The 25,577-nt window shown below is 34.2% G+C and overlaps 1 pseudogene; it reads right to left on the bottom strand.

Moving 5' to 3' along the window:
• Window positions 1-13,374: 13,374 nt before the first annotated feature.
• LOC138331640 (uncharacterized) overlaps window positions 13,375-25,577 on the bottom strand; it is a 56,725-nt pseudogene continuing 44,522 nt past the window's right edge.

Below are 25,577 nucleotides of genomic sequence, written 5' to 3'. Positions count from 1 at the left end.
TGAAAATTTTGAAAGACAAAATTTTGGACGAAGATTCTAAAGTGAATCTCTTAGAGTATGTGTCTAACTTTAAGCAAAGGTTGACAAGGGCATGTGAACTGGCAAAAGAAAATTTGGCCGTTACTCAAACCAAAATGAAAACATGGGTATGATAAAGATGCCCGTGCAAGAAGTTTTGATCCAGGTGACAAAATTTTGGCTCTATTACCAATACCGGGTCAGCCTTTGCAAGCTAGATATTTTGGACCTTATGTTGTTGAGAAAAAGGTCGATGATGTTAACTACATTGTACAAACTCCAGGGAGGCGCAAGAAAACTCAATTATGTCATGTTAATATGCTTAAGAAATATGTAGATAGAGAAGAGAGCAAGACCTCTCAACCTATTGCTACTTTGGCCTCTGTACCATCACAAAGTGAAAGTACAGCTGATATTTGTAAATTAGACTTAGATGGTGGTGTACAAGATGTAGGTTTAGACTGTGGTCTTAAGTTACGGAACTCAGATGTGCTCGCGAACTTGGACAAGAAACTATGTCATCTATCGGAAAAGGAACGCAATGAACTTAAAGATTTGATACTTGAGTATAAACATTTGTTTCCGGATACACCAGGCAAAACAGATGCTATCTATCACGACGTGGATGTAGACGATGCGCCACCTGTCAAGCAACATCCTTACCGTGTCAATCCTTTGAAAAAAGAACACTTAACGAAAGAAATTCAATACATGTTGGACAATGATATTATTGAACCAAGCAAAAGTGAATGGAGCTCTCCATGTGTTCTGGTACCAAAGCCAGACAAGACATACCGGTTCTGTACTGACTTCAGAAAAGTAAACTCTGTCAGTAAAACAGACTCTTATCCAATTCCAAGGATTGACTCGTGTATTGACAAAGTTGGCAAAGCCAAGTACGTAAGCAAGTTTGACCTGTTGAAAGGATATTGGCAGGTGCCATTAACAGAAAGAGCTAAAGAAGTGTTGGCATTTGTAACCTCGCAAGGTTTGTACCAGTACTAAGTTATGCCATTTGGTATGAAGAATGCCCCGGCAACATTTCAACGTCTTCTTAACAGCGTGATATCAGACCTGGAAGGCTGTGATGGATACATTGATGACGTCATCAACTACCACGACACGTGGGAAGACCATCTACGCGGGATTCGTGAATTCTTCGAAAGACTCACTACCATGAAATTGACTGTAAACTTATTGAAATGTGAATTTTGTCATGCAACTGTTGAATTTTTAGGCCATGTTGTAGGACAGGGGCAGGTTAAACCTGTTCAGGCCAAAGTAGAATCAATTATAGATTTTCCAGCTCCTGGAGGCAAGAGAGAGCTGATGAGGTTTCTTGGTATGGCTGGATACTACAGAAAAATTTTGTCAAAATTTCTCTGTTATAGCAGCTCCACTTACTGCTTTGTTAAAGAAAAATGTCAAATTTTTTTGGTCAGACGAATGTAAGTCTGCATTTGAGAAATTGAAAGCCATACTATCAAACTCACCAGTTCTGACTGCTCCAGATTTTAATAAACAGTTTAAACTGTTTGTTGACGCCAGTAATGTAGGTGTTGGTGCTGTTTTGATGCAAGAAGGTACTGAACAAATTGACCATCCAATTTGTTATTTCTCGAAAAAGTTTGACAAACACCAGAGAAATTTATTCCCTATTGAGAAAGAATGTTTAGCGTTGATTTTGGCCTTGAACCAATTTGATGTGTATCTCTGCACTACAGTTGTGCCTGTGTTGGTCTTCACCGACCACAACCCTTTGACATTCATTGGGAAAATGAAAAACAAAAACCAAAGAATTCTCAGGTGGAGTTTGACTTTGCAAGAATACAATCTTGACATCAAACATATCAAAGGGAAAGACAATATTCTAGCAGATGCTTTATCAAGGATTTAAATATTACTTGATATGTCAAGAAAGTTTCCTTTTCAAGAAAACTTTCTTTTCTTTAAGGAGGGGTGTGTTATGTATGACACTAAATACATGTAGTTATGAGATAAGGGAGATAACTCCTATAGCTTTTTTATCAATACATCCTATGAAGGTCATAGCATTGATTTAGGTTATAGAACTTTCTAGAATATAATCATGTATAAACAAATATGTTTGTAAACATGTTGATTTTAAGTAGAGATCTAGAATGATCTATTTCCAGAAAGTTATGTGTGTTTACTTGTTTACTGTTTTTAGTTAGATATTTCTAGAAGTAGAGGGTTCTCCAATATTCTTGAATTACGGTTTAGCTATATACACTCCAGCTGTCCAAGGCTAATCAGAACTGTAATGAGACCTGTAATAAGACATTATAAGAATTGTACAGCGCCATATAAGATTCTATTGGGAGAGCTATTGTGACTTTATATGTGGATTATTACAACACTTTGTGTAGATTTATTCATATTGCCTGGAACTTTACAAATCATCGGTGGACATTCAATTTCCTTGTGGATTTGTGATTATTGTTAATTTGAAACCTGGAAGGATCAAAGATTATACCAGGACATTCGCATACAGATAAGTAACACTTTAAATCATCGTACTAGTCTTGTACCACCACCAATTACTTTAGATATTGTAAACCATCTCTGTATAATATTGTATATATAATTAAATTGTGTTTTGAATTTAGCTGCTGGTTTCTCCTTTCTGTTATTCGTTAATGTAACAATGTGTTTAACAACAAACGGAACTTGAAAAATATTAACTCTTCCAAAGATACGAAACACAAAGTGTTCATCAATGAAGCACTTACTCGGCAACGATCTTTGTTATTCAAAACGTCTAGGGACCTACTCCATGACCAAAAAAATCCAAGGATGCTGGACCTATGTTGGCAGGATTATGGTCAAAACCCTACAAGATTCTTTTATTCATGTCACAAGTGTAAATAGAATAACATTGAAAAATTCCTGAAAATTAAACTCAATGTCACCAAATCCCAACCAAGCCGGTCCCCTCCATGTGCCAACTAACACTGTTACTGGTCCTCTGAAGGATGGCTTATCCTCTGAACTCAATGCTAGTGTGCCTAGCTATATCTGTTGCCTGGTTCGATGACCTCGACACCACTGCCAAAGTCTTAATGACGAACTATAGACCTTAACCTTCATAAGTATTATACCAATCTACTATCTCAAAATGGATGTATAAGCAAATCGCATAATACAAACATGTAATCTGTAAATTTGATATATATCCTACTTATAGAGAGAGTTCCTTTTGTATCATATGCATATGATTTATTTGTATATATGTTAACAAATTAGTTTGATATGTTATCTATAACTTATATGTAAATACCACTTGCTTATCATGATCATTATAATTATTACATTCTTCTGCCTAAATTAAGTTTTATTTATTATATTAAATTTCCTATTTAGTACTATCTCAAAATGGACATATTAAGCAAATCGCATAAAAAAATAATTACAACACGTATTAACGGTAATCGGTAAATTTAATAATTAATGCTACTTATAGAGAGAGTTCTTATTGTATCATATGCATATTATTACTTGTATATATGTTAACAAATTAGTTTGATATGTTATCTATAACTTATATGTAAATATCACTTGTTTATCATGACCTTTATGATTATTATATTCTTCTTCCTATTTTATTTATTATATTAAATTTCCTATTTTAGTACTTCCTACTATTATTGATTAAGGTTTTTTTTACTTCAGATACTTCCTGCAGCGATATATAGTAAGTACTATGCAAATAAGTATTCGTCTTGCAACAAAAGCATAAGAATAACCTGATCTTAATATCTAGCTTAGATTGCTTGTCTAGCCACTGCATGTACAGCTTAGTGTTTATATCGTTTTGTTTTTTCCCTATATTTGCTCGATTGTCCAAGCATTACTTATTGTTGGCTTAATGTGTGCTTGTCTTCTTTATATTCAGCGTTTATTCTTATTTTAGCTACTTACTTATTTATCAACTTATCATTTATTTACTTCCTAATTATATACCTATATGATTTATTGTTCATGGTTTTCCTTTCACTAGTATTTCTTTTTTATTCTTCTTTTTCTCCTTTCTTTATTGCTCTACTTTTAAATTTTATCTGTAATTATCATTTTGTATCTCATTAATCAACAATATTCTCTTATGTATGTATAAAAGTTGCTTTTGTTATTCTCATTAACTTCCTATTTATTCTTTGACCCAGCACCTTCAACGACGAACAGTTATCATATGTTTGCTGTTCATTGAAAATTAATAATGTGTATGAATATGAGTTGACCTTGTATTAGCTATTCTTGTACTATGTTATAATATATCTCCTTTTTATGGCTGTATAGTGATATAAATAGTCACTAATAAATTAGTAATAATGCCTATATTATATATAGCAATAGATCAAATAATTTGAGTATTTAATTAAATTAACAGGACTTGGCTATTGCATATTGTATTTTAGAGTTTTCTGCTCATAATTTTTACCTACATGTAAATACTTATTACTAGATAATTAACAGGACAAATCTGTTGTTGCTGATTACAATGCAGGCTCCAAACTACTCTAGCTACTCTATTATATTTAATGATTGTCTCCCTCTGACTGTATCCAAATTAATTATTGCCAATTACAAGCTATACTATAGGATATTTCAGAAAAGATGGCGTGACGTCACAGAAAGTTTACATCCGGGTCCTCAAAGGTACAAACACAGTGTGGCGACTAATAAAAACAATAACCGACACGTACATCCCTGCTACACAATCGATACTTTGACAAAAGTATACACATTCATACTTGCAAATTCCGATTTTAAAATTGTTTCTTATTGTTTATTGCTAAAAAATTTATGTAGATATAGTGTTGAAGCCAGCTTGTGAAGCGGTGTCGGGCCGTCACAGTACCCATTTTTTCTTCACAGGTAGAAATCAATGTTGTGAAAAAGTTATGAATGGATAATTGATTTTATTGTGTAATGTTTCTGTTATACATGAAAAAGCTGTTCACAACACTATTAAATATAACGAAATGTGAACCACCTTGCCAGACCACGGCCGCTCGTGCATGGTTTCGCTGGCAGATCATCTCAGGCCACAGCCCATAGTTAGGAATTTAATAATATAAATACGTAATTACCAACACATATCTCAATAAGTACTTGTAAAAGATATATGTTTCGTTCTTTACCATGTATATCTTGTTTTAAAGGAATGCTATAAACCACTGTGTTACACTTATATGCAGATCTACTATACGCAATGTACTTGTTTACGTAAAGTATGGCTACCGATCGCGATATCTCGAAACATTAAATAGTGGAATCGTTCAGTTTTAATGCTGTAAAGTTTATTTTTTAAATTCAGTCGCTTTTATTCCACGGGCTGTTAAGTGAAATTTCAAATTCGAGTGATATTACTTTTAAATGATTCGAATACATGTAAGATTGACTACATTTAGATTTATGAATACAGATCGTAATACTGTAAATGCCGACCAGGACACATTGCGCACGGCTTCGAAAATCCTAAAATACTAAAAGTTTTGTTTAAAAATATGATAAAAAGTAACTATAGACTGATTCATTTGTATGTCATAAACTAAATTCCAATATTTCTGACGAAAAAGTTATCTAGAATACGTAATTTTGTGACTTTAAAAAAGGGAAAAAAGGACGAAATTCGAGATCTCGGCAGCACTGTACGTAATGGCTGCCGTGCGCTTGGGGTAATCTACGAATGCAAACTTGGTCATAATCACACATCGTAAGGTGTTTTACCAAGTAAGACTAAGAAAACAGTAATCGCTTATTAAAATTTCAGTACGATATTTGCGGAACTTGGAATTTAATTTGTAATTTCAAGCTCATATTTGCAATATTCTGTCAATGTTATACATAGGCCTAATGGCCGCCGTGTTTTTTCTCGTGTCGGTCGAAAATAGAGTATAAACATCGTAAAATATATGAATACCATATGTTTATATCTATATAGTATTGTTACATATTTTTATTTACACCTTTTGCAATTAAGATAAAGCAACAATTCTCGGATTGTCGTACTATTAATTACAATAAAATGTAAACAAACATCGAAGCGGCTGTGTTCCCACCAGTACAGATATACGGAGTTGTACCTTTGAGCGCCCGGATGTACCTTTGTGTGACGTCATCGCCATCTTTTCTGAAATCTCCTATAATTCTAGCTACTCTATTTTATTTATTGGTTGTCTCCCTTTGACTGTATTCACATCCGTTGTTGCTGTTAACAAGCTACATACCATTCTAGCTACTCTATTTTATTTATTTTATTGCCCCCCTTTGACTGTATCCAAAGTGCTGTTTGTATATATAATCTTATATGTAACCACAGATCTATATTTAGACCAAATATTACTCAATTAATTACTTTTGTGAAGTCGCAACTAAATAACAACTTGTCTATGTTACATAAATACTCTTCATTCAGAGCAATTCTTTTATTAATTGAATTGCTACCTACATAAGTTAGCAGTAATATTCTATTAAAATGTATATTAATCTCTACGTTTGGTATGAATGTGTGTGTGGAAGTGCTTACTTGTTGTTTACCCTTTACCTGTTAATTAAAATTATTGCTATACAAATCAAAAATGTTTTGTTTGCCCATCAGAGTATTTTCTTATTGGAGCTATCTGGTGACATCCATCCTAATCCAGGGCCAATAGACTACACTTTTCTACTAAGCCCAAACGGTTTCATAAATGTCATATGTATACATTATAAAATACTTTTTCTTTTAATTTTATGAAACACACTTAAACAACACTATAACTGATGATAGCTTGGCACTAAATTCACACCCAGTTATGTTCAGACGAGATAGAGAAAAAGATAATGGAGGTGGTATACTGATTTTTACCAAAGAAAACTTAATATCTACCAGACGAACTGATCTGGAAAACCCCAATATTGAAAATTTAGTTATAGAAGTGCAAACCTCTAATAAAAAAAATCTTTTGTGTTGCATCTATCGTCCACCTAACTCCAGAGTTAAACTATTGGCAACATTTTGATGATCTTATCGAAAATTTGATTAATTTGAACACTAATGTAATCATTACTGGTGACATCAATCAGGACATGATGAGACTCCCCAACACTTCACATCTACACACTATTTTAACAAAATACCAACTAGACAGACTATTCCAAACACCAACACGCATAACTGACACATCTGCTAAAAGCATTGATATATTTTTTACAAACAATCCTAACATTGTTAGTAACACTGAGGTACTACCTCCAACTTGTAGTGACCATTGTACTTTCTTTTAAATCTTGTTTTCAAAACACTGCGTGAAAAATCTGACAAAAAAACTTTTTATCAATTTGAAAGTGCCAACTGGCATTAATAACGAATTACAATCAGTAGACTGGAATACTCAGATGGGCGAACTGTATCCTTATGTAACTGTATTGTTATGACCCGTACTTTGTAGAAACTACATTAAAACATCGTGTAGCTCACTTACTTTAACCATCACCGCCATGTTCATTTTTCTCTCGGAACGCGTTTCGACTTTACATATCGTGACTACGTTATGCAGATTATGTAATGTTGTGCTTGTGGGTAAACTCGAGAAGCGTTCTGAAGAACAAATGAACATGGCGGTGACGGTTAAAGTAACGCGTCGGGTATCATTCCATGGATATAATACTCAGCAACAACTAGGGCTTCAAAGGTCAAATCACAGTATGAATTTCGTGGCGTAAAACGTAAACCTAAAATAAAATGTATGATTAAGTCCATAATCACAGTGGTTGCGTCTGAAGAGGATGTGATTAATTCTGTTGTGTCCTACGCTGCCGATATGGGTGTCAAGGTAACGTTTATGCGCATTCTGAAACACTGGAACGATCAGGAAAATCCCACCTACACGGCAAAACTGAACATACTTGAACATCACTGTGCGTTAGCCATGGACCCCAGTTTCTGACCAGAAAACGTTCTCATCCGTGAATGGGAGGGTCGTAACAATAGATTCACCAATCGCAAATTCTGATGGATACCAAAGCAGGGTATAAACTGTTGAACTACTCGTTATATTTTATCATATTTCTGAAGCTTCTAACATGGAACACAAGAGGTATTATGTATGGAAATCCTCTACTGTCGGAAATTCTGAGAGACGTTGATATTGCTGTCATGACTGAGCATTGGCTTCCCCGTGAGCAATTGAACTTCTTGGAAAGCATTGATATCAACTTTAGGGCATTTGGAAGATCTGATGGTCGCATATCATCGGATATTGAATTGAGATCTCATTGTCGTGGCTGCGGCGGAGTTGCAATTTTGTGGAGGAACAACTTGAGAGTATCGCCCCTTTTAAATGAAGGCAGTGATCGGGTCATGGGAGTATCGGTGCAGCTTTGTGATAAGTCGTATCTCTACGTTGTAGGAGCTCTTTTACCCTCTACAAATCTCCCGATACGTGAATATCAGGACGCAATTGAATGTATATTCGACTTTTTTTATCGTTATTGCGAGCAAGGACAAATCATTATTCTAGGGGACCTAAATGGCATATCTCAAAGAAATTTGGAATGAAAAACCACGATCGTGCCAATGAAAGAGGTGTCCTATTGGAAAAATCCATTGAAAGAAAAAACAATTAGTCTCTGTTAACTTCCAAGACTGGACAATAGGAAGTGACTTCACATTTGCGTCAAGCGACGGAGAGACCCGTACTTTGATTGACCATATTTTAGTAGGGACCAGTAAGTGTGATTTGGTGACCTCTTGTGTGATACATGATGATCATTTCCTCAATGTGTTCGATCATTTACCTGTAACTGTGGATTATAAAGCGAATCTGGTGTTAGTAAATCGATCATCACAGATCAACGTTGGGTGAATTGGGAAAAGGTATCACTCGAGGAGAAAGCGCTGTATGCGGCACACTTCAACGAGAAACTAGAACCCCTACTTAGCCTCGACACCTCTGACATTAGTATCGACAGGCTTGAAACGCTAGTCCAGTTTACAGTCAATGCTACGCGAGAGTCAGCTAACGTAACGCTGCCAAGGAAGCGTTACCGACCTTTTCTTAAACCTTATTGAAAATGCGGTGGTGTCAAGGAACTTCATTCCATCATGCGAAAGCGTCGAGCACAATGGATACAGGAAGGACGCCCTAGAGGGCATACCTATTCCTCATACAAGCTATATAAACAGTCGAAACGCGAATTTAGAGTGGCACTGGATGAAGCGCGAGAATCATACGAGGAACAGCTATTAAACGAACTGCAAAATCTGGTTGAAATAGACGCTGCGGCTTTCTATAAAATTATCAGAAAGAAGAAGAGTAAGGCATATACATCTAACGAACTACGTGTTGGAGGCAACGTCAGTCGCGATTCAGACGCAAACAGGAAAGCGTTGGCAGTGCATTTTAAAAACCTGTCAAAACGAAGTACAAGTCCACATTTTGATGCTGAATTCAGACAAAAAGTAGAATGCAACACCAAGGAAATTTACGCGAACAGCTACAATAACCAAAACACTATATACAAACGATATATCAGTCTTGATGAGGTTATGCAAGCTATCAACGGAATGAAGAATGGAAAAGCAGGTGGGCATGATAATATTGCTGTGGAACATATTCGTTACGGTGGCATCGTGTTGAATCTTACTCATTAACATCATAATTGACCAGGAAGACTATCCAAAACACTTCAAAAAAGGAATCGTCATCACACTGTTCAAAGGTGGAAAGAAAGATCGACTTGATATGAACAATTATCGCGATATAACCCTGACACCAGTATTACAAAAGCTCATACGTTACAACAGGGTTATTTCGACCGCAATGTGGTAGCATCACGGCTGCTTTTACCATCAAAGAATCAAATTGCCATTATCTTGAGCGTAATTCAAAGGTCTTCGCAGTGTTTCTTTTTTAATGCAAATGCCTTGACGACTTGGCGGTGGAATTGGACAAAGCAGGCCTAGGTTTAGTCATCCGAGACCTCCACATACCTTGTGTGTTCCTCGCAGATGATACTTTACTCCTTACAGCATCGATCAGTAATCTGCAGTTACAGTTGGACATTGTCCACAACTATGCAAAGCTATGGAGACTTAACTATAACTCTGCAAAACCATCGTTAATGCAATTTACAAACCGGAAACGATCGCAGAACGAACTGAATACCTGTTATCTTGGAAATACACCGATTGCTTAGACAGCATCAAAAGTGTACGCATGGATAACGTTATGCCTCAATCTGAAACCGGATATTCACATCGTGAGTTCTTGCGGGAAAGGGCGTAAAGCTATAAACAGTCTTATTAGTGTTGGTATACTCCAAAATGGAATTAACCCATTAAAAAGTGTGCGCATAATGAAATCAGTTGTTCTTCCTATTATACTCTATGGATGGGAGCTATGGGCGAATCCAACAAAGTCATCTCAAACCGAGCTAGAGCGAACACAAAGATATGCGGCTAGACGATGTCAGGATTTTGAAAAACATCATCTTCAGCGATAACACAAGAATCCTTGGACTTACGGATATTTGCTGCGAAGTTTGTAATGCAAGTGTAGGCTTCGTGTGGAAATCACTATTTTTAATTCGGCTTTGTGACTTTATATTTAGAGAATACAATGTTTGTATGTTATCTCAATATTGAGGAAATAAAGAATCTGTCTGTCTGTCTGCCTACATTGCCATTAATGCCCTTAACAGTTGATGAACTAGCACTAGCAAAACATATATCTCCTATGTTTATCTATCACAGATGGAGCATTGGAGTCCACCCTGACGACAACAGTCGAGGAGCTGAAAAGAAAAGCGTGGGCTGAGTCAACGTCGGCCACATACGCGACGCACCTGAAGTGCTACTCCTCCTTCTGTGAGACACTTGACTATGCTATGGTTCCGGCGACATCAAAAATGATTCAGACTTATATCGCATACTTAACAACTGTGAAAAAGTTTAAATTTTCGACGATTAAGCAGTATCTAAATATTGTGTCTCATATTAATAGAATTGTCGGTCTCGATGAAAAGGGGATTACCATGTGTCTCAGGAGTTATTAGGAGTGAAACGAGTATTAGGTGTGTCTCAAACCCCTGTAGATGTCATCACACCTAGTATTTTGAAACAAATTTATCAGGTGCTGACATGGCACAACATATCCGATTACTCATTTTGGTGTATTTGTCTTATGGCATTCTTTGGCTTACTAAGACCAGGCAATGTAACTGTTAGAGGAACATTTGATCGTACCCGTGACCTCAGACGTCTGGATGTGATGGCATGCTCCTGGGGTTTCTTGATCAGTCTTCGATGGACAAAAACTATTCAATATAGACAAAAAGTGGTTGAAGTGTATTTACCTTAACTGCCATCTAACAGTATATTATGCCCTGTAAGTGATTTGCTTTCTTATTTTGATGGAACTGCATCCGCCGACCCATTGGGTCCCTTGTTTTTGTCTGGTTAAGAGGGTGCTTTCACTTATCAGGTTTTTAGAACAAAGCTTGTGATGCTGTGTATAGGTATATTGATGTGGACGTTGAGGCTAAGGTTCAAACAATGTTTGGAGAAGCTGTTGCTAGGCTGTCATAATATGAATTAAACCTGTTGGTGCATAAACTTTTCGTGTTGACAGATTGTTATGTTGTACGCAATTTCATATATAAGAACATAATACTTTATATACATTATCTAAGTACCAATCTAACTTAAAACGATGATAAAGAATAACCCCTCCTTCCTACAACCTGTATACTACATGTATCTGGGCTGGTGATCTTAATTACTTGTTATTACAATCATTTAACTATTATTTCAAGTATTTTATTATTTTAGAAACAATGGAATTGCTAAGTTTTTTTTAATGCAATTAAATGTCCCAATCAGGAATTTCATCTTGTTATTCATTTAGTAACACGGTTCAAAGGATGTTCTTTTGACATCAGTTTAGTTTTAATAAAATTTAATGTAATTCTGCATTTTCCTCCCTTTTGATACTGATATATCACTACTTGATAATGGTAATTCCTTTATTTTTCTGAAACAAATCTTGTGCATTCACGGTTTCAGTTGGAATACAAAATATTCAAATTCTAAAGGTATATGTATAATGATCCAGAGATATTAACATTTGTTTTTCGAAACTTGTTTCTTATATAAACTTTTGTGCTGGTATTTGTCTATTATCATGTGGTTAATTATTTTTGGCTTGTTTTATACAGTGGATGTAACCCAATTAACAATAATAATATTTTAAATTTGCTTTTGTGCCATAAATATGGTGTTTTGTTAAGGTTTAATAAACCATATAATATGAGATGAACATTTTAATTTTCTTTGTGTCCAGTTCTGTGAAGCTAAATGCTGTATTTGACCCAATAAGTGTTCTGGGCATTACCTATAGTGCAAAAATGATGGACTAAATAAAATCACTCTTATTTGGACGTCGACCAACCTTTTACAAAAAGTAAGCTATAGATCAATCAATTTGCAAATTAAAAGAAACCACGGGTAAACTAAACCAGTACATATAAGCCACATTGGATTTACCTTCAAAAAGTACTTTGAGTTTAATTAGAGGTAAGGTCTCAAAACAGTTTAACTTAAGGGCTCATGAGGGTTGCTTATTGGGTTGAATACAGTGACAACGGTATATCGAAATCTAACATTCTCGAGATCACTTTGCTTTGCAAAGAGCCCCTTCCAAAATTGTCTCTGTATTATAGCAATGGTGTTCCACCTCCAGGTTGCGAGTATCGTATATGAATACATGTGACAGCTGTTAGATACAAATGTGCAGATTGTAGGTTACTTTGGTTTTTCTCCGGGAACTCAAGTTTTTCTTCATCTTGAAACATATGGCTTCTCTCTTGGGACATTCATTTTGTACCAACCTATATGAAACTTTTATTTCATAACTTGTCCAGTATTTTCACCAGATATGTGAAACCATTGTTTTATTTTAACACTGTCAGGATGAATATTTCAAGGTTTAAAATTAATATACGATAAAAGTCATAGTCAAATTTTGTCCGCTAAACCTGCTTATATTGTAAGTATTTTATTATCATTTTTAAAAGCCTAATAATATAAGCAGGTTAAGTGGACTAGGCCAAACTGTGAACTCCATAGTCGGTGTTTTCTTAGCTAAGCCAAATGGAATGGAATTTGTATCCTCTAGATCATAGGGTACTGTCACGTAGTATATCCCCCTTCCCCGGCACCTTGTATACTGCGACTACCACCTGCGCTCTAGATTATTGTTTGAACAATAGCGTTCAAATGGAATTTTATTTGTTGAATTCTAAACAAAATAATAAGACAGTAGCATATTATATCAATTCTGACCAAATTTAATATGAAGCAAAGAATTTATGGGTTTGAAACATCAATCATGAAACAACATCAATCATGAAACAATCAGATTTGAGTGTCATATCGTTATAGGTAACTTTACTTATCAATATACAATGTACCAATGTACAGGTCTTACTTTGCGAACACAACACATCAAGACCATGATGTAAAAATAAAATGAGCAAGGCTATTAATCTAGACTTGAAATAAATGCCCGACCCCTAATTTAATTTTCACATAACTGAAGCAATTAAAGCACCAACGGAAGTAAAAAAAAACATACCAGGAAGTTGTATTCAACCTCTCATCAAGACATAACAGAATTCTTTACTAAGTGTAATGTTCTAGTGTCGTTCGGTTATTAAAAAAATTGCCTGTGAAAATGTTTCTTATACATGTATTTAGTTCAAAGGTTAAAATTTATGGTAATTAAGTCACAGTGTTGTTATAAATGGGATTTGGTATTCCAAAGACTAAATTGGAAAATAATATCACATCAGCTTTACAGTGTATGTATAAATCTAAAATGGTGACAATATTTTCTAAAACATAGCAACACTTTTCAAGCAATCTTGGTAGGACATAATCTGGAATTGTATTTATGCAGCCGTGCGATAACTACTACACATTATTCGTCAACGGTTAGGCAGTCATGGCAGTAATAGTTTTGTTAATTTCCACAACGCGGGTCGTCTTATGAATCATTATATTTTCACATGAATTTACACAGGGAATCGTATATATGTTGTTTGTTATTATGTCACCTCAAGCATTGAATATAAATGTTCTGGTGTTACAAGTATTATAAGTAGGTCTTTGGTTTCGGACGCGTACGGGATCGTTAAAGGATACATCCATACATAAAACATATGAGCCACGCAGGTAGATATCTGAACTGAAATGTGTAGTATTTATTAGAGTACTTCATATGTAAACAATAAGTTGTCTCGCTTAAATGTTTTTTTACTTAAATACACATGCATGTATAAATAAGCAAATACCTAGTATAAACATTTTGTATTCAATATACACATTTTACTTTGTACAGCCTTGCATACACTTTACATAAACAGTAATAGTTATAGTCATGTAGTCTAACAAACTACACCAACGACCAAGGTAAACAAAATGTATTATTAAAGGCTATTCATGGAATCAGCTTCAGAAGATATGTTTAAACAATAGAGACAATAAACACTGAAAATATTGTTTCGCTCTTGACCACAGTTGATTGAAACAATTAATTATTCATTTTGCGTTATGCAAAGAATGATCATTTGCTGTAGATATGAAAAAATATTTTTCTTTCAAATATAATTATTACTTTCTGGACAGATCATTACAATGAATATGTTTATGTACCGTCATTTTCGTACATATAAATCAAGAAAAGATCTTTTAATATGATATTCACTACCAATATTTTGAGAATCACAATACAATAAATATGTTTAAGTTTACAGACAAATAACAGCTCAAAATGAATTTTGACAGTACTGCCACAAATCATAATAATTTATCAATTTAACGTATACAGTGCAGTAAAATGAGTACATATTGTCAGATAGAATTTCACATTTTACTGTATTACAGTGTAAATAGTTTGTAACGTCTTTCGTCTAAACACATTATGTAAATCATACAAATAATAACATTTACAGTGCAAAAAATGTGTGTTTACTTCTGATCATAGAGCATTTGGTTGTGACTTTGAATATTTACAGCTTAATTCACCTTAACGTGGTTTTCAATTGATAACTGATTTCAGAGGGAAATATAGCATGTCTAGTTATGTCAGATATAACACTAAACAAAGGTATTCAAGGTATGCGACTATAATTTGTTTCCAACAATAAGAATACATCTTACTGATTTGTCGAAAAATGATGAAAATCGACTATTGCGTACTTGTTTTTTCTGCAACAAATATGAATGAGTTTCAATTTCCTTTGTACATTTTCAATTTCTATTAAAAATGTTCGGCTACTTAAATTGATATCATGTATTAATCATCAGCTTTATCTATCATATTTTTAAGTGTATTTGATATAGATTTTATCAATACACTACTTCCGGAATGCTTATGATACAAACTTGTTTTACCTGTAGATGCAGTTTGTGTTATTTTTATATGTATTACATAAAACGTTTTACATGTAAATAACTTGTACAGTCATCTTTCTTTAACTTACACATCTTTCATTCAATACTTAATAACGTTATTTTCTTAAGGTTCTATTCTGTTATAAAAAGTTTTATATCCAATGTCACTTTTCTGTCATGTTTGGTTTTGTTTTGTTTATTAATATATTCAGTATTTGCATATTACAGAGTCATGTGCCCTTGCGGGTAGGTATTGATTGTGAAGTCATGTGTTTACGAGCGCAACGTCATACTTTTTTGAGAAAACGACGTGAATTGCGCTCACAAAATAATGACGTCACAATGGATACCTACCCGCAAGGGAGCTAACTCTGTAATATGCAAAGACGGAATATACTGGCATGTATGCATCTTTCATTCAACATATTTTATAATTAATATTTCCATTATGGCGCATCACCAATAATGCTAATAAGTTTCAAATAAATGTTACATCATTGTCTTCCTCTCAATATATACATATCTTTCATTTTATTACAGAATTGAATAAAATGAGCTATATAATAGGAGAAGTTATATAATTTCAATTTTTGGTTTACTGCAAGCTTCCGGACGGCAAATATTTAACGTACAATCTATTTGAAAGTTCATATATCTTGCATTTAAGGTTGTTTTATAATACCCTATCTCTGAAATGTATTCTCAATTCTAACGCAGACATCATTTCATGATTACATACTGATCATTCCCCGTAATGCTTTAACAAACATATTATAGATGTTTTTATTCATTGGAATAGTACATATGTGTTGCGATTTACTTTCTGTCATGTGTTCCATAATATCCTCACCAGACGTAGTTCATTTTCCAAAAAAACACAGCAGTCGTTCAGCATCATCATACCGCGCATCCTTCAGATCTGTGAGGAAAATATATACCTTAAATTAAGGTTGTTTTGGTTTAACGGCCGTAAACTTTCCCGAACGAAAAATATCATTGACTGTATACTTCGAACAAGGAATCAGAAGATTTCGTCGCCAGCAGTATAATCCGTCATCCATATTCCGGATAAATGACGCTAGTATTCCAAATCCAGTTTGTTCCGTTATTATGAGTTTATCACATTTCATTAGTATATAAAAATCCAGAAGTTGTTTTAGGAAACCTTCACTTGGGTCGTTCCTTCCTCGCTGGTCAATATGAGTTATATTTCCTGGCGTATCTATTATATTGTCAGGATAACGATTCTTTGCCGCTTCCTTTACACTGTCCGTATCAGAAGCAACAAACAAGTCAAACTCTTCTTTATTTAACGAGTCAAAATATCTCCATAGAACTTCCAAAGGCATTTTTTTTCGTCCGTTACCATCATGTGGCATGTTTGGATTTTTTCCAACACGAACATGTGCACATGCCATTTTGTTTCGCTTTTTCTTTACTTCATTGAACGCTGTAACACTCAAGGGTGAAAGTTTGAATAAAAAACTTATAAATACCCTTGTAAATATCTGCTTGATGAAATTTTGTAATCATTGGCATATCAGATTCAATACTTGGTCTGTTTCTGAAATCATATATAAAATCCCAGTTCATCACAAGGAATTCAATATCTTTTGTGAAATATTCGTTAAAGTCAACACCTCCGGATATATATTTATCCATTTCTAATTGTGCCCAGTTCTTTAAATTGTGATAAGATTTCGTCCTGTTCACAGTTATAGACGAGTTGTATCGCCAGTCGTACTCAGCAGGGATGAGGTAATCTTGCAGTGAACATGGCATGTCAAAATAAATAAGAAAGTGACGGTTCGTAAGTACAGATATGATAAAGGTGGTCACGATACCGGCTAACCTATCGGACCATCCGTAACACGCAACTCCACGTGCTCTAGAACACTCGTAAACAAGGTATTTAGTTCTCTGACTATTATTCGCTGTGTGGTTGCGAAGATAACTTTCTATGACATTGGGTGGTGGTTCTCTCACGTCTGGGGTGGTTTCGCTTGCAACATAACATCGATTTTCCTTGGTTTTTTTCTCTGTAGTAATCATCTTTATCACAGTATGTGGAATGTCGCGAATATACACCAAACCACCAAATACTAGCAGTAATAGCACCACAAGGCCACTCTGAAAATGGAACAGAAATGTAAATATCAATATCTAAATATAAAACATCATTATCTTGTACAATATACAATACCTGAACCGTTTAACGTTCCCAAATTTGCGTTTCATTTGCGTTGTTTCCGTTAGCAATCGTTAGCGTGAGCAATCGTTTATCGTTATAGTTGCGTTAACAACATGTTTGCGTTAATCGTTACCAAGACTTTACTTTAAGGTTGCTCGATACAGTTAGGCCTAAAAATTTCCCCTCGTTTAATTTTCTTTAAAGTTTGCTCATTGAGAGATTGGTTGATAAACTGTTTATTAAGGCTTTTATTTTAAATTTGACCGTGCGGTTTTGGAAATATTGTACTCTCAATAACCCTACTTTACCGTCTGTTTTTCTCAAAATACAGTTTTACACACTTATTTAAATAGGTTGATAATTGACTGAAATATTACAAACAACAACAGTTTGTATCTTTAATATGTAAGTTTATATGGCTTTCAATGACTTGAATAACGTTTCCACTCTTAAAAATACAATAATTGTGAATTTTACACGCGAATGCGTGTAAATGAGGCCTAAAAAGGGCCAATTTCAACTTAAATACTTAATTTCAAAAAATCGTGTTGTTTAATTTTCTTTATTTTTTGTCCACGTAATAAAACAGTTGTTTGGGTTATGATGAAAGAATATAAAAAAATTGACCGTGGAATTTTTTAGTAATTAGCCTTTCTATACCCCTACCCCCTAAAAATGACTTTTTTCACAATTATATTATTAGACCGAAATCGAGCGGTAATATTTCTATAAAGAACATCTTATATATTGAATATTAATAAGTGTAATAGTCTGATAATATAAATTGTTATACCTGTTAATTTTATGTCACGATGCCACCGATTTGATGCTATACAAAGCTAAGAAATGGCACAAATAAGCCATTATTTTGCCTGGATATAATATCTGAAAAATGAATATGGAAAATTCTGTGTAAATATTCTACTTCAATTACCCTTTACACAATCCATGATTTTATATTGTTTTAGCGGAAAAATATTTTATCAAAATCTATCTTTCCATCGTCAAGATATCTTAGCTTCAATAGTCGTTTGAGGCAGATATTCAAGCATAAATTTGAATTTGGCGCCAAAATTGTAACCATGAAAAGCGTCTACGTGACAACGATCGAAGTTGATAACTTCAACTTGATCACAACAATGTCGATAAAATCGACACAAAATACACAACTGTATGTCTTTGTATGTTTTTTGTGGAGATATCTGCATATTTAATACATGTAGATATATATTTATTATTCGAAGTAAAATAAAACAAATTTTTGGATCCTCAATATAACCTGTACGGCAAGTGTACAGTACGCCTAAGAAAAAATATCTCTTATTCTGAATCCTCGATCTACGTTCAGCTGATTACTGTAGACAGGAAAATAATTAGTCTATGCCTACATGTGCATGTTTAGTTTCTATATCACAGATATAATACTGATGTTGACACTAGCTTACATGTGCTTTGAAGATAGTATTTGATCAACTGAATCAGAGTAGCTTATTTCCGTGTACTTTCTCAAAACGGGAAATACATTCATCATCTAATTACAGTAGTTAACAGCCTATGTCCTATCGTACATGTATTCAGTAAATAAAATCTTGTTTCCCGAACGTGTTAGTGCTTATTGAGGATCATATTAGCTAAACATGATACATGTAGACATCTACAACATGTACAAATTGAACGAAAAGTAGGGGTAGGGCGATGGAGAGATGAAAATATTTATGTATCTGTAGTTTTATACTAGAGTATTACTCGGCAAAATTGGAATGTCTTGATTTAATTTGCATCTCCCTTAAAACATATGTTTATTAAGTGTCAAATATTCACAGTTTAACGGAGTTGAACAGAAAATGTTTTAATCACTTGATTGTTATGAAATCTCAGTTTCGGCATATATCAGTCCGTTTGTATGAGTTATGTAATGTGCTTCTCAAAAGATACATGTAGCTTCATGTTATATTATCCTAGCCCAATTCAAAGATCTGACAACGTTATTTTTTCTAGTTTGTCGAAACTAGGTCCTACACCTACCGTACAAACTTTGATTTTCACCCGGTATCAAGCTTTCGGCAAACCGAACTAAATACAATATCGACAAATACGCAGTTTATCGACTACACTATCCTGATTTTAACGTGAAAAGGTAAGATATCGTTAGACGGATAACATATAGATGGCTATTCTTCATAATCTTAGTCACAAAAGAGTTTTCATGTGCAGTTCCGAATGTACTCATTGACCCGAGGAGGTCCGAACGAACGGCGCATTCGACCACTGTTCGGAACGTCCTTAAACATATTTTATTGTAAAACACAAAAGGATCAGGCACAAGTTATTCAAACTTAAACAGCCGTCTCCTAACATTATAACACAATTAACATATTATACATGATGACTTAGATATCTTATTCAGATTAAACAAATCAAATAATATTACTTTAAATAAATTTGATAATAATTGTGTAGTAAAAGTTGTTGTATGTTTAAAGCTTAAAATAAATTGGTCGATTTGAGACTATTTGTTGGGAAAGTGCAATCTTAAAAGAAGAAATGGGTAATGACTTAATATCTAAATTATTCCAGTTTTTTAAAGTAGAAGGTAAGAAAGACTTGAGAGTGGAAGAGAGTCGATAGTTTGGAATACAAAAGTCGTTGTTGTTTCTTAGAGCATATTGATTATTTTCACCAACTGTGGGAGGTAATAGATTCGAAAGAAAGTTAGGAGTATCATGAGTTTTCATCTTATGTAATAATTTAAGTTTTCTTCTAGCTCTCCTATCACTTAGTACTTCCAAACCTGATTCACCATAAAGAGATTCATTTTTTGCAAATGATGGCAAACCCGTAATTATTCTTGCTGCTTCCCTTTGTGCCCTTTAGCAAGATCCACTTCCGCTAACGTTAACCACTGAAGGCCGGTGAAACGCTTTGACGATCCGAATTTAAATAATGTTTCTTTTTTTTTCTCTGAAGATATTACGTTTACCGCTTCGTGTAGTAGCGATTTCAAAGCATTTATAAAATTTAGAAAAAATGAATAAAGTGTGTTATATTGCAATTTATAACTCCTTCGGTTGTATTTATGTTTTGTTAGATGTGGTTGAAATGAAAATATGTATCCAGATCGCATATGTTGATGACGCTCAGATCCGTGAAAACGTTCTGAAATACTTCGTATTTAAGTGACAGATTATTTTTTATTCGGTCTATTTACTAAAATAATAAATGTATTAATTTAAAAAACAACAAAACTTAATGTGATTTTTTTTGACTATTTCTATTATTATCAGAAACAAATGTCATATACCTTGCATTAGTGCACATTTAAGAATGTGCTTAAAGTGTACACGCAATGGTGTGGTATATGAGGCTTGATAAATGCGTCATTCGATAAAATTTAGAACGGAGAAAGTACGAGTTTCATAGCGATCACGGTATTAGAGAAAATGCGACTTTTCTCTAGAACATACCTGAAGCCCAAAGCCATTGACCCCGATTCGGGACCCCTGACCTGTGACGTCACGAGGACAAAGGGACGTACTCTACTCACATAAGATAGAGTAACGATTTTCGAATTCGGTGTCTGCCATCTAATATAAACTATCTGTTTGCAAATATCGATTTTGAAGACACAAATACCTGTGTTCATGTCCGATACCTATTACTAAGACGGAAGTTATTATTTTGGAATAAATTGTGCTTGGGTAAAGCTAAATTTATATGGAAAACACTTTTTATTACTCGACTATGTCAGTTTTTGTATTACGATGTATGTAATACTTGTACTCAAACAGGATTTATACCTGATATATACAATATAATGGTTAAATTTAATATACAATCCTTTATAAATGACTATATTCTAAATGTCTTTGTGCCACCAGCAATGTGCTGGAAGCGTTTCATTAACAGATTTTTGTATGATTTTTAGTACATCAGATGGAAAGAAAATCTTAATAATCGTGAAGAGCTTGAGAGGTACTCCGCTATTCACAGTAATCCTGGTATAAATCCTATTTTACAACAAAGTACAAAGTACATCTCTCGACACCATGTGTGGGATATAGTAGATTTATTTAAGTACTCCCTATCATGTGAGAATGATATTTTACGATGTAAACTTTGTAGTAAAACAAGTAGTGATATTCTATTACATTTTATACTAGAATGTCCATCTCTATATTTGAGTCGTAACAAAATTCTGGACGGTGTTGTGAATGCGATAGATACAACATTTTACATAATCTTTTCAAACATGAATATCGAAAATCAATGCAGATTTTTACTTGGTGATCGTTCAAATTTATATACTTGCCAGACGAACAATGAGAGGTTATGATGATAGATGTAGCGAGTAATACTAAAGAAATGTTAGGCGAGATTGAGAACTTACTTATTAATAAATAGTTATAAATTTAACATCTTAACTTTATCATATTGTTTATATTGTATTACTTGTAATTTGTATAAAATAACAAGTAACATGTATTTGTTTTTTTATTCATATACATAGTCTATCAATGTTAAACAACTATTGTTAAAATAAGTGAATTATTATAGTTAAATAATGAATTTATATCTGAACCCTTATGACCCACTGATCACAAATCCAAATATTTACATTTTCACTTCGCTCCGCCTCAATGAAACTAGTAAACTCCGATTACTTCATTTCCCAATGAAGATGCTTGGTCACGTGCTGACCTCTGACCGGCGTGAGAATACATTTTGACATTGTTTACATTTTGACCTACATTGTAGTTTTACGCCGCTTCAGTTTTGAACGGACTTTCTGCGATGTGGCCTATCGTTGTACATTTAGAAACACAGACAGGAATGCTTGATAAAGTGATATTAGAAATTGTCAGTAATATAAAATTATAGTCGCCTAGATATATTTTACACGCGTACGTATTTTGATAAAACACTGAATTAGGCTCAAGCCCAGGTAAAAAAATGCTGAGCATAGCCTGGACCGGGGATGCTTCAAAGCTCTCTATTTAGGCCTATAAATATATGCACTGCTGACAAGTAAACAAAGCATGAAATTAAAACTAAAAGCATTTATTTGTTTAATGTTTAGAGAAATATCTTAATTCAAGCACACGTAAGAAAATTTTAACAATGTTATCTTCAAAAAGTGTAATTTGGGTTAGCGTCACGTTAGGACCGAACGCAGTGAGGTTCACCACTCATCGCATAGCCTAGTAGGCCATAATCGAACGCAAATAGTTTAATGTGTACAATATATGTGAAACGGTGTCATACATGTAAGCTTAGAAATGATAGATTCCATGAAAATACGCTCAAATAGCAAACAGGCTAATTTCAGTGACATTAAGCCTAACGAAACGATTCTGTGAGTGTCAAAATCCACGGCATTGGAGGGTCGTTGGAAACCGCCAACATTTCAAATCGATGTTTCTCTACTTACTTTATACCGAATTTTAATCCCCAAACTCCAGTAGACAGAGAAGTTATCACATTTCAAGAATAACACAGAAGTCTTCCAGTGATCTGCGACTAAGTCCCGCATTTTAACACGTTTTATTGAGCCCCGGAAGCATGATTATTGGACTGCATCACATACTATAGACACAGGGGTTGGATTTCACAACAGATTTAGTTCATACATATTTAAATGTCAGCTACAAATAATTATCAGACGGAAATACAACATTCAGTTAATTCCATAACAATTATAATTGAGTTTTAAAAGGTTTGATCATGTTTTAGATACCAATCATTCAGCATTTTCACCACAATCGTCATTTTCTTCGAAACCGGACCCCTGCTCAATCGAGCGACCGGATTACACATTGACTGCACTGCTAGTACTGAGCAGCAGTTTTTGTATTTGAAGCTACATAATAATGTTTTATGATAAAATTTAAGCCATTAGTTCTTGAATATAAAAACAATATTTCAAAATCGCCGTTTTTTTATCGTAACAACGCACAAAGAATGAAGTTATTTTCGGAACTACATTTTGTGTTGCCTTGGTGACGAGAAGAACTGACTGGCGGCTGTTCCGTAGCTGTACATACATGTACGATAACTGGTACAATGTTGCAAAATTGTATAATAATCTTATACCGAACACATATAATTTGACTTTTTTTCAAAAGCGGGATATTTAAATTGGTTTAACGTAAATATAAGGATTGATTATCATTTTGTTGCTTGCATTGACTGATGAAGAAAGTTAATCTCGTGCAAATGTTACATGAACTGCTTCGCAGTTCACTTCATTTGCACAAGATTAACTTTCTTCATCAGTCAATGCAAGCAACAAAATTGACAATCAATCCTTAAATGTTAACATTGCATAAGCCATCTCGAAGTTCACTAAAAATTGAAAAGTAGTCATAACATTAACCATTTTCAACTGAAGTAGAAAATGAGGTATCAAAATGACCACAATAGAACAACAAATACATATCAGGACCACAAAATCCAATATATGTAGTGATTTCTACGCAGGAAATGAAAAAATCGGATTTAAAGCTCAAAAATGGTGATTTTTCAGCAAATTTTTCATATTTTGTTTGACGCAGCAAAAATGTTTCCCAACAACAATCTATTATTTCTAATAAGTTGTTTGACCACTATCAATTAGTTTAAACAACAACAACAAACAAAAACCAATGTTAACATTGTATAGGTTCCGGTTATGACGTCATCAAAATGGCCACCATCTCGAATTTCACTAAAAAATGAAGAATAGTCTAACACTGATATTTTTCAACTAAAGTAGACAAATGTGGTATCCAAATGACCAGAATAGAACGACAAATACATATCAGGACCACATAATCCAATATGTGTAGTGATTTGTACGAAAGAAATAAAAAAAATAAGCTTTTAAGCTCAAAAATGGTGATTTTTCAGCAAATTGTTCATACTTGGCTTGACGCAGCAGAAATGTTTCCCAACAACAAATTATTACTCGTAATCAGTTATTTAAACTCCTATCAATCAGTAAATTAAAAAACAACAACAAAAATATATAGAAATGCAAAAAAAAGAATTATTGCTATACCCTCAATTTTGTAGATTAGCAGCGTCTCAAAAATAACACAACACCTACTAACAAATGTAACCTAAGCTAAGCCTGTGTTTCCGTTAATATCATTAACAGTTCCCAAAGCGTTTGTGTCTTTGAAAATGAGCACATTCATTGTTTATTTCCTATGCATAGCATAAGCAAAATGTCAGATGGTTACTACAATGTCACTAATATGTCTTTCACTGGTTCTCAATGATAACCATTATCATTGTGCGTGCTTTCTCGCCTCACTGACCTATCCACTGAAGAGACTCGACATATCTGGTAGCTGGTACATGCAGTCCGAATCAGAGTACTCGAGATATCAGTATCCAATTCGTCGAAAGCCATATCGACGTCTTCGGTGTCGATGAGCTCATGTGACACTGCATTACTAGTGTTGTTCTAGCCTTTTATGACCCATCCATGACCAGAGTTCATATCAGGAACAACAGGTTCAGGGATGTGGGATCTCTTTCAGATTCTAACATATCGTACGTATATGCTGTTTCAGACTTCTCCGGCATAATGGAAATTACACCAGATGCACATTCTTCCAATGGTGGAATGGGTTCTCCTTAGCACATAACTCCATAATTCGTGTGAAGTACTTTCATCAATCTTGTGGACCCTCGTGCAACCATAAATGGCACAGGTGATATCATTGAGGTCATTAATGAGGGCATAAATGTTAAATGTTTTTCATTGGTCTGACTTTCCCCACTCCCTTGAAGGTGCTGGTTGTGTCACATCTGGTGTATGCGCAAAGAGACTATTGAAGACTCCCCAGTAAAAAGTTCTCTAAAGTGCTTTCCAGACTTGGCAAAGAGTGAAACTTCACTGCAGACCTCATTTATGACCTCAAA

The sequence above is a fragment of the Argopecten irradians genome, chromosome 9 (genome assembly GCF_041381155.1).
Source record: "Argopecten irradians isolate NY chromosome 9, Ai_NY, whole genome shotgun sequence".
NCBI classification, from domain to species: Eukaryota; Metazoa; Mollusca; class Bivalvia; order Pectinida; family Pectinidae; genus Argopecten; species Argopecten irradians.
This window is presented reverse-complemented; position numbering and strand designations above follow the sequence as displayed.